Genomic DNA, 11,185 nt, shown 5'->3' on the forward strand with positions numbered 1-11,185 from the left:
AACACCCTAAAAAGTTCCTAGTATTCCCTATCACAACAGCTGCTAATTGCTTTTTGTTTTTGTTTTTGTTTTTTCTTTTTTAGAACTTTGTTATATATACACATGTTTGGTGAGTGAGGGGGTGACAGAAGGTGGAGACAGTGTGGTCCACAGCTGGGAGAGGCTTGGAGGCTGGAAGCCACAGAGACAGATAGTCCTCCCCGCAGGGCAGGCAGGCAGCATTTTGGGACCTGTGAATACTTGTTGGTGGCAAGAATCGGCAGAGGGTCCTGTCCAGGGCAGGTGGGCCCAGCACCCTGGAGGCCCTTGGTCTGAGGTCCCGCAGCACCAGTGGCACCTGGGCTCAGCTCTCATCCTTCAGGGCCTTGCCGGCAAACTCGGGCAGCATGAAGGCTGCCTGCTGTGCATCCACATTGTAGTATTTCAGCCGCATCTGTTCCACTTGCTTCTGTGTCAGCTGCTGCACAGGCTCCCAGAAGTTGGTGCCCTGGGGAATGGGGGTGTGGGATCAGTGGAGGGTGCTCTGTGCCCACCATCCCACCCTTCACCATCCCACCCCTCACCATCAGGGCAGCCCACAGCTCTCCAGAATTTTACTACACAGCATTAAGCCAATCTGGCCACTGGAGTGGGTGGGGATGGTGCAGTAGGTGCCCCCCACCATAGGGCAGAGGGACTTGCAAAACAGCCTCATCTCCTTGGTAAGGTCCAGGTGTAGCCAGTGGTACTCACCCTGACAATGAGAATCTCATCCTCCTTGAGGGCTGTTTCCATGAGCTGGTAATAGGATTCCTTGAAGAGGCTCTTGGCTGGCCCCTGGGGTCTGAGGACTCAGTGATAACACCCAAAGCAATCTGGTTCTGTTTCATGAACCCAAAACCATCACCCATGGGTAGGGTCAGATTTGAGCTGGAGCACTCACTGCCATGCCTGGCAGGAACTTCTTGGAGACCTGGATGACATCCTCGTCAATCTCACACTGGATCATAGTTTCCACTGAGGGGTGCTTCACCACCTCCCGCAGATCATCCCCATCCCCGCCCCTGCTGATCAACACCTTGCCGGGATTGAGGTGGTGGCTGCAGAGGGGCAGGCTGGTTATCAGCCCCTGGAAGAGCTCATCCGGATTAGTGCACTGGATGATGCTGTCCAGCACCAGCGCGTTCCCGTGAGCCTTACTGCGGAAGAGAAGGGTGTCCCGGTAGCGCGATCTCTGATGGTGTCGCAGCCTTTCCACCTGCAGCGACAGGGCCTGGCTGGGCCACAGGCTGCGAGTCTCGCGGAACCAGCCCTCGCAGATGGCAGCGGGGCCGGAGGCGGCGGGGCGGTCGTGGCGGTCGGGGCCGGGCTCAGTTGCGGGCGGGCACCGCGCGGTCCCACAGCTGCCGGCAGAACAGAGCCGCAGCACAACCGCACCAGCTCTGCCCGCCACTGGCGCCGCTTTTTAATTGTTTTGGTTACACTTTTTGTAATTATCTATTTTACTTATTTTGATATCACACTATTTATTTATTTAGTTTAAGTGTTTCCTTGTTTATTTGCTGCCTCATTTCACTAGAATATATGCTGTTTGTGTTGCATACATTTTGTCAGTTATTACTTATTTCCCAGAACTAAACCAAGTTCTGGAACTTATTAGGTAAATCAATGAATGCATTAGTAAGTTAATTTGGTGACTCAGATCCATAATCATATCCAGGACACTTTTGTAACCAGTGCACATTTATGGGTTATATTTGCTAATGAATGTCTGAGAAAAAATGTAGACATTTTTTTCTAAATAACTGTGCACATAGATAAAACAACCTTGCTGCAGAAAAGATGAAGGGCTTTACAGAAGGTTTACAATCCAACCTTAATCTATTGTCTTTATATAGTCCACAATGAGATAATCACTTCTCTGGAGAAGGAGGTAATAGAATCAACAAAAGGGGCTCCAACTCCTCATTCAGACCCCACTCTGTCTCCTAATGCAGGTCCTCTGTGGGCTTAAGTTATGTGATAAGCACACTCCCTGGTAGTCCTTTCTCTTTCCAAGTTTCTCAGGTCTGTTTCGGATAGGGCACATTGCTACACACACAGTCACACACGGATTATTTGAGGGACATCTTATGGTGAGAATCCTCAAGGGGCAGTGCTCTGTAGTTGCACAGATCAGGCCATAGATCTCCTGATGTTTTAAGCCATTCTGAAAATGAGACTCTCCTCAATTCTGCAATATCTGTCTCCTAATTCCCCCAAATCTCTTTTCTCCTTTTGATTAAAGACCCATAACACCATAATAATACAGGGGATGACCCTGTCCTGACAGGGTTCTCTGGATATTTGCTGCCCAGGACTGGCACCTTGTATTCTTGATGATGATGATAATGATAATTGAGGTGAAATTCTCATAATCTAAAGATAAATATTTTAAAGGGTACATCTAACACCATGTCTAACAGTTCTGAAATATTTTCATCACCCCAAAAGTAATCCCCAAACCCATAAGGCATTACATTCTCTCTTTTGTGCCCTACTCCCTGGAAAACATTGATCTGCTTTCTTATCTCTATGGTTTTACCTATTTTGAATGTCTTATAAATGTAATCATACTATACACAATTATTCATATCTGGGTTCTTTCACTTAACATAAGGTTATCACTGTTAATCCACATTGTAGCATGAATTTGTAGTTCATTCCTTTTTATTGGTGAATGATTTCCCAATGTAGGCATATAACACATTTGTTTATGAATTCATTCATTAGTAGATGCATGGGTTTCCATATTTTATTGTGAATTACACTGATATGAACATCAGTTACAAGTATTTGAGGACCTTTACTCAAATCTTTTTTGTAAAAGTGAAGTTGCTGTATCGACACAGGTCAGAATAGAAAACCTTTAGCTGGCAGGAAGTGAGGCATGGGACTAGGATTGTAAATGAGCCAATCCTGAGCCATTCTTGTTGGACCAATCAAGATAGCCCAGAATGCATGCACCAATCAAAATGGCCTTCATTTGAACCAATCACAAGTCACTCTTAGCTGGTCCCCCATTTGACCACAGTGCAGTCCCTTATTTGCATAAAAATTAGCCAATCAGAGTATACCAAGTGTCGCAGCCCTCCCCCCTCTAACCTATAAAAGTCCAAGACAATGCACCGAGGACGAGTCTCTCAGGTTTGCTGGAGCTGTGTTGTTTCCTTGTCCTGCCCAGAGCTGTAACATTGTTGGAGCTGTAATATTGTTTATCCTGTAACACTGCATTAGTTTTGACTCCAAGTTGCAAGTTGGGAAGAGCTGTAACACTGCATGAACTGTAACCCTGCCTCAACTTTAACTCTCCGTGAGCCGCAATCTGTGGGGAGTGGTGTGGTTCCTCTACTTGGACATTGGTTTCTATAACGTTTCAAATAAAGGTTTGCTGTCGTTTTGCTGCTGGCTTTTCCTATCTGTGAATTCCTTCTCGGCGGGACCAAAGCTGCAGTAGGACTTCACTCTGGCAGGGGCCTGGCTTGATCCAGTGAGGGAGCCGGTGAGAGAGCCACGTTAATGTGATTCAATTTTCAAAGTACCATCAAATTTTTTTCTACAGCAACTGCATAATTTTACACTTCCATCAGAGGTGTGTAACTAAAAATCTCTCCCAATCCATCTCAACACATATTTTGCATTAAAAATTATTCCTGCAGGGTAGGAAGTGGTGTATCATTATAGTTTGTAATTGCATTTCACTAAGAAACTAATAGTGCTTTGCGTTTTCTCATGTGCTAATTACTCGTACCTAACATCTCTGGAGAAAGGTCTATTCAAAGTCTTTTACCTCTTTAAAAATTACCTCATTTGTATTTTTGTTGTTGGATTGAGTTTCTTTTATATCCTGCATATTCATCCCTTCTTAAATACAAAATTTGAAAAGATTTTCTCCCTTCCTGTAGCTTGCGTGTTACTCTGCCTTCAAAGTGTTCTGGTTTGAGAAGTTTAAAATTGTGCATTATATCCACGATATCTGTGTTTTGTTTGTGCCAAAAACCTAAAGCCATGAAGGTTTTACCCCTGTGCTTTCTAGTGAGAATACATTGTTTTAGCTTATGAAAATAAATCATTGATCCATTTGAATTATGTACCATTTTTTCCTGGGAACTCAATTCTATTCCATTCATCCATATTTCTATGCTTACACAAATATAATACAGTTTGATTATGTAACTTTGTAGACAGCTTTGAAATCAGTAATGGAGACCCCTCCAACTTTCTATTTTTATCTCAATGTGGATTTGGCTACTTAAGTTCACTCAAATTTCCTTTACTCAAAAAATTAGGCCTTCTGATTCATGAAGTCTTTCCATTTATTTTGGTCTTAATTTATTTCAGTATTTTTTGTAGTTTATGAGATACAGGTTTTATGCCTTCATGGTTAAACTTTTTCCAAAGTATTTTCTTAACTCTGTAAATTGTCTGGTTTTTTTCACTTTCATATAGAATAATTTATTGTAAATATGTAGAAAGACAACTAATTTTTCACTTTGCTTTTGTATTCTGTAGCTTTTGCTAAAGAGTTTTATTAATGTAAGAGATATGGGTTACTGAGGGTTTTCTAGATGTAAGATTACATAATCTGTGATGGCAGATAGTTTGACATCATTTTTTACAATGTGGATGCCATTCATATCTTTTTGTATTCCTAGTTTCTTGGCTAGAATTGTTGGTAACATGAATGGAAGTTGCAAAAACTGGTCTTAACCTTGTTCCTGATGTTAGAGGAAAAGCTTTCACACTTTCGCCATTGAGTATATTAGCTGTGGGCTTTACATGTATGGCCTTTCTCATCCCTGCATGGTATTCTCATTTTATGGAATGTTTCCATTATAAAGTATGGTTGGACTTCAAATGCCTTTCTGCTTAAATCATATGGATTGTATGTTTTTTAATTTCTCCCTTTTGATCTGTTACTGTTCATTACATTGATATTCTTCTGTGGATTCATCCTTGTATTCCTGGGATAAATACCATTTGTCATGGTTATAATCTCTTTCACATGCAGGTGAATTCAGGTTGCTAGCACTTGAGTTGTTTTGTAATTATATTCATAATGCATTTTGGTCTGTGATTTTCTTTTCTTGTAGTGAATTGTTCTACTTTGGTATTAGGGTAATGATGGATTCATAGTATGAGTTATGATGTGTTATCTCTGCTCCAATTTTTTGAAACAGTGTGAGAAGGAATGGTGCTAGCTCTTCAAACAACTGCAAGAATCCACCCATGAAGCCATCTGGACCTGGGTTTTTCCTTGTTGGAAGGGTTTTGATTACCGAGACAATCTACTCACTTAAGTCTTTTCAGATTTTCTCTATTAGGCCATTTTTGGTAGTTTGTGTGTTTGTAGGAATTTGTGTATTTAATCTACATTATCCAAGTTTTTGGTCTCTAATTGATCATAAAATTCTCTTATAATCCAACTAAGTTCAGTGAAGTCAGTAGCTACAACTCTTATTTCTGATGCATAATTGAAGCTTTTCTTTTTTCCTATTCAACACAGCTGAATATCTGTTAAAAAATATCTTTTTAAAGAACCAGTTGTAGTTAGTTAATTTCCTTAATTTTCATTATATTGCATTTATTATAAATAGCATATATTATGTATTATATATTTTTATTATATTGAGTTTAACTCAACTATATTTTTACTTGCTTTATTTTGCTAGCTTTGTGTTTAGTTTGCTATTTTATCACACTTCCCACATGAACAGTTCATATATGAATTTTAGATATTTTTCTTTAATGTAATCATTCAAAACTATGCATATATCACTGAGAACTGCTTTCACTCCATCCCATAAGTTCTGTTATATTGTATTTTAATCTTCACTGGTATCCAAATTTTTTCTAATTTCCCTTATATATCTCTCTTCAGCTCATTGGTTAACTCTGTGTTGTTTAATTTAAAAATACATGTTTTCTAATTTTCTTTCTGGTAAAATATATGTAAGTTTTCTAATATATAGTTTCATTTCATTGTGTTTATTATAAATGACATTCTTGCTACAGGAATTACTTTTTGAAAATTAGACTATTTTTGGCCTAATGGTGTATCATAGATAATCCACACACACATGGGTGAGAATGTGTATTCAATGACTATTGTTAGGGGAATGTTCTGTTCAGTTAATTTCTAACATTGTTCATGTCATTTATTTCCTTTTCTGATATTTTGTACAGATGTTCTATCCAGTGTTAAAAGTGTAATATTGAATTCTCCAAATTTCATTGTAAATTTGTATAATTTTATTTGAATATGAATGAAAATCTTGTTCCATATATTTTGATCTTGGACCTTTGTTTTGGGGTGTGTATGTTTGTACTTCTTACATATTCTTGAAGGTTCTGCCATTTTATCAATACACAATCTACTTGTCTCCTGTAACAGCCAGGTTTGGATGTATGGTCTATTCTTTCTGATATTAGTGGAGCCACCCATCACAACCAGTTACTTCTAACATCCAAGAATGCATGCCATCCTTTCACTATCAAAGTGTTTGTCTTCAGATTTGAAGGAATGTCTTGTAGATAGCATATTTTTGGTTTACCTTTACTATCCATACTTCCAACCCCACCCCCTTTTAATTTGAGAGGTAATCCATCATTTCTAGTTTAGGTTATTGCTGATATGGTTTTAAGTCTGCCATTTTGCTTTTTTAAATATATTGCTCATATCATATTTTTCCTCAATTCTTCCATTACACTGTTTTTAATTAAAATTTTGTGTTGTACCTTTAAAATTTTATTAGTGGTTGTCATGGGGCTTTTAACAATCTCTTAAATTAACCAATTTAGCTTCAATAGCATTGTTTACAAGCTGATTCATCTCCTCAGTTCTGCCCTTGCCCTTTCTGCTGACACCGTTACAAATTATATTGTATACATGGTTTTTTTGTTAACATGGATGTATAACTGTTTTAGCATTAAGTGCAAAATAGTGGATTATATTCCTACCTATGTAGTTATTTTTACCAGTTGTCTTCATTTGTCATATGACTTCAAGTTACTCTCTAGTATCTATCTACCATTTCTACCTAATTTCTTTAAAGGGGTGTCTACTAGCTGCAAAATCATTTATTATTATTCTTGGAATGCCTTCTGAGAAAAATAAAATTTTATGGGGATAGAGTTCCTGGTTGACACTTTCTCTCTCTCATCCTTTAAGTATGTCTTTCCATTGCCTTCTGGATCTATGGATTCTGATGAGAAATCATCTCCTTCTCTTAATTGAAGATTATTTTTAGGTGATGGGTCACTTCTGATGCTGCTATGAAGTTTCCCTCTTTCACTTTGAATTTGTTAGGCTGTTTATAATGTGTAACAGTGTGGGTCTCTTAGATCTTATCCTTCTTTAATTCATTGTGCTTAATTGGATATGTAGATTCACATATTTTATCAAACTGGAAGTTTTACGCCATTTTTTATGACCCTTTTTCCCTCTTCATTCTGGTTTCCCTGGAGTCTCAAGTTTTGCTAGTTTTTCTTCATTTTCCTTTCTGCTCTTCAGACAGAATGATTTCAAGTAATGAACCTTCAAGTTCATGGAGACTTCTGCTTCCTCACATTTGCTGCTGAAATCCTTCAGTTAATTTTTATTGTGGGTATTGTAATTTTCAACCCTAGAAATTATTTTTGGTTAGTTTTTCTCACTTTGTTGATAAATATTATATATCTTGTGTATAACTATGTATAGAATATGAAATTGTTTACTGACATTTTTATTTCTTGAATCATTCTACTGCTTTTTTTAGTTTTGTCCAAGGTCTTCTTAAATTTCAAAAAAGATACAGACCAGGCTGCAGCCACTGCTTGGAGCAGTGTGGCTCCGAGAGCTGCCAGGTTATTTCAGGAAGTCAGCATGAGGAGGAGGAGGAATTGTAACAGGAGTAGGAGGTGGCAGACAACCTAAAGGAAAGATGCGGAAGAGTGCGGGGAGTCCTCAGGAGGAGGTGGGACTTGCCAGGCTGCTCACCTCTTGTTGGCAGTGGGCAACTGGGCAGGTGGTGCAGCTCTCCATCTGGTCGACCCAGTGCAGTTGCCTGCAGGCCTGCTACCCTGGGCAGCGCTTGAATCCTCCCAGAGTGGGACTGCAGAGGAGACCACCACTGTGTTCCTCAAACTCCACAACCAGGCCTGAGACTGGAATTGAAACAGTACAACTACTGCTTCCATCTGAGAAAAATAGAAGGGTATTCCTTTTATGTCATTATTGGTGCAAGCTATGTTTAATGGAGATCCTGATGAAGGTGGAGCACTAGTATTTAAGAAAGATGTAAACTTTCAGGACAGTGATAAGAGAACCCATGCTGGTGTGTATCTCAGAGATGCAGAGATCATTGAACTGCTTATTTTATCTGGAGCTAGAGTTAATGCCAAAGACAGCAAATGGTTGGTTGAAAGCTTTATGCTGAGCAGTTGCATCTTGTAGTGAGGAAGCAGTTCAGGTACTTTTGAAGCATTCTGAAGATGAAATACTCAAGAAAAAAATGGAGAAACACCTTCACACATTGCTGCTAATAAAGCTGTAAAGTATGTGAAAGATAGTACCTTTGCAAAGTAATGTGAATGTGTCTGATCAAGCAGTGAGAACTGTATTACATCGTTACAGCTTTCAGTGGACTTAGTGAGATCTTCAAAGTATGCTTGTCTAGAATTGCCAAAATAACTTAGATAAGAAAAACAAGCATGCTTTCCATTGAGCAGCATATATAAAATTACTTGTGGCATATGGAGCTGAAGTGACATGCAAGGATAAGAGGTCTTATATACCTCTTCATGTGACAGCCTCTGGTGGAATGCAGAGCCTGGTCAAATACCTTCTAGATCTTGGAGTTGAAATGAATAAGCCAAATGCCTTTGGGCATACACCTCTTCATGTAGCCTGCTATAATGGACAAGATGTTGTAGTGAAAAAATTATAGATGTGATGCTAATGTCAATCAGAAGAATGCAGAAAGATTTGCTCCTTTGCACATTGCTGCTGCTTAAACACATGCAGCATTGTGTTTAGAGCTTCTTGTTAGCAGTGGGGCTGGTGTCAGTATGAAGAGCAAAGATGGGAAAATCCCACTGCACATGACTGCCCTCCACAGTAGTTTCTACAGATCACAAACCATCAGAGTAGATCTATAATCGACCGTGAGGATAAGAATGGAAGCACTCATTGGCAAATAGCATGGTATGGCCATGAGCTACTAATCAACACTCTTACTACAAGTGGTGCAGACACTGCAAAACATGGCATACATGGAATGTTCTCCATTTGTATGGTAGCCTTAAGTGGTTTTGCATATTGTTCATGAAATTTCTTTCTTCAGCTTTTGATATAGATACCCCAGATGATTTTGGCAGGACCTGTCTACATGCAGCTGGAGGGAATTTGGAGTGCCTAAATCTGCTGAATACTGGTGCAGACTTCAACTGAGAGGGCAAATTTGGGAGACCTCCACTACACTATGCTGCTGCCAACTGCAGCTACCAGTGCCTGTGTTTTGTGGGATCAGGAGCAAGTGTGAATGACCCTGATGAAAGAGGTTGCAGACCCTTGGACTATGCAGGTACATCAGACACAGATAGCAAGTGTCTGACTTACTGAGAAATGATACAAATCCAGGGATTGTGGATAAGCAAGGATACAATGCAGTTCATTATTCAGGTTCTTATGGTCATCATTTAATCTTCAGCAGATTGCAAGTGAAACTCCTTTAGAGATTTTAATGGAAACTTCGGGGACAGAATTATTCAGTGATTAAGGCAATAAAACTATAAGCCCATTACACTTGGTTCTCATCATGGTCACTATCAAGCTCTGGAGGTGTTGGTACAGTTTTTGTTATGTCTTGATGTGAGATACAGTATGTGAAAGGACACATTACCTCTTGCTGTATTTAAAGGTCATGTTGAATGTGTGGATGTACTCATTAGTCAGGGAGCTTCACTCTTAGAAAAGGAATACATTTTGAAGAAAACAACTATACCTGCTGCAGCAACAAATGGTCATTTAGAATGTCTATGGCTATTAATAGTAAATACAGAGCCACAAAGGTAGTACATATTCAAGATAGAAATGGACAGACTCCTCTGATGCTGTCTGTTCTCAATGGGCACATGGACTGTTTTACTCACTACTGAACAAAGGAGCGAAGGTAGATGCCAAAGATAAATAGTGGCAGACAACATTGCATAGAGGGGCAGTTAGTGGCCAGGAAGAATGTGTAGATGCAGAACTTCAACATGGTGCTAAGTGCTTATTTTTGGATAGCAGGGAGCAGACACCCATATACTTGTCACCTCCCTGTGGACACATTGGTATTCTTGGAGCCCTTTTGCAGTCTGCAGCATCTGTGGATGCAAATCCAGTGGCAGGAGAAAATCAAGGATATATGGGCAGTTCACTGGGCTTGCTAAAATTGTCACAGGAAGGTTTCCAGACAATGGAAGGAAATACTTTCAGTCCATTGCATTGTGCCGTGATAAATGACAATGTAGGTGCTGCTAAGATGTTAATTGATACACTAGTTGCCAGAATTATGAAAGCCACAGATTCCAAAGGAAGAACAACTCTTCATGTTGCAGCCTTCACAGACCATGTAGAGTGGTTAAAGTTGCTGCTCAGCCATAATGCTCAAGTGAATTCCATGGACTTTTCTGGAAAACACCTTTCTGATGACTGCAGAAAATGGACAATTATAGTTGAGATGCTAGTTTGCAGTGTTGGTGCAGATCCAAATTTACAAGTTAATAGTAAAAACACTGCCCTTCGTTTGGTTTGGTTTGGAGCAAGGTTCATGAAACTAGTGCCTTGTTAATACTAGAGTAGATAACAGATGGAAACCTCATCAATACAACCAGTGCAGCCTTGCAAACACCTCTGCATGTTGCTGCCCAAAATGGGCTAACATTGGTGGTTCAGGAACTTTTGGGGAAAGGAGCAAGTGTGCTCCTAGTAGATAAAAATGGATATTCCCCACCTCTGGCCTGTGCTCCCAAAAGGACATGGGTGATTGCCTGGCTCTCACTTTGGCCACCATGATGCCTGTCTCATCAAGTAGCCTTTTATCATCCCTGCTTTTAAATGCCATTAAAAATTTGACCAATGCATCAAAGATGGCTGTGAAACCTTGCCAGTCATGTGGTGTGAACCCCAGTCATATTGCAGTTT

At 39.8% G+C, this 11,185-nt stretch overlaps 2 pseudogenes; one reads left to right on the forward strand and one right to left on the reverse strand.

The window, feature by feature from the left end:
- Positions 1 to 41: 41 nt before the first annotated feature.
- On the reverse strand, positions 42 to 6,585 carry LOC119524990 (annotated as a pseudogene).
- A 1,742-nt stretch (positions 6,586 to 8,327) lies between these two features.
- LOC119524991 lies at positions 8,328 to 10,431 on the forward strand (annotated as a pseudogene).
- Positions 10,432 to 11,185: the final 754 nt, after the last annotated feature.

Source organism: Choloepus didactylus (genome assembly GCF_015220235.1).
Source record: "Choloepus didactylus isolate mChoDid1 chromosome 23 unlocalized genomic scaffold, mChoDid1.pri SUPER_23_unloc2, whole genome shotgun sequence".
Taxonomy (NCBI): domain Eukaryota; kingdom Metazoa; phylum Chordata; class Mammalia; order Pilosa; family Megalonychidae; genus Choloepus; species Choloepus didactylus.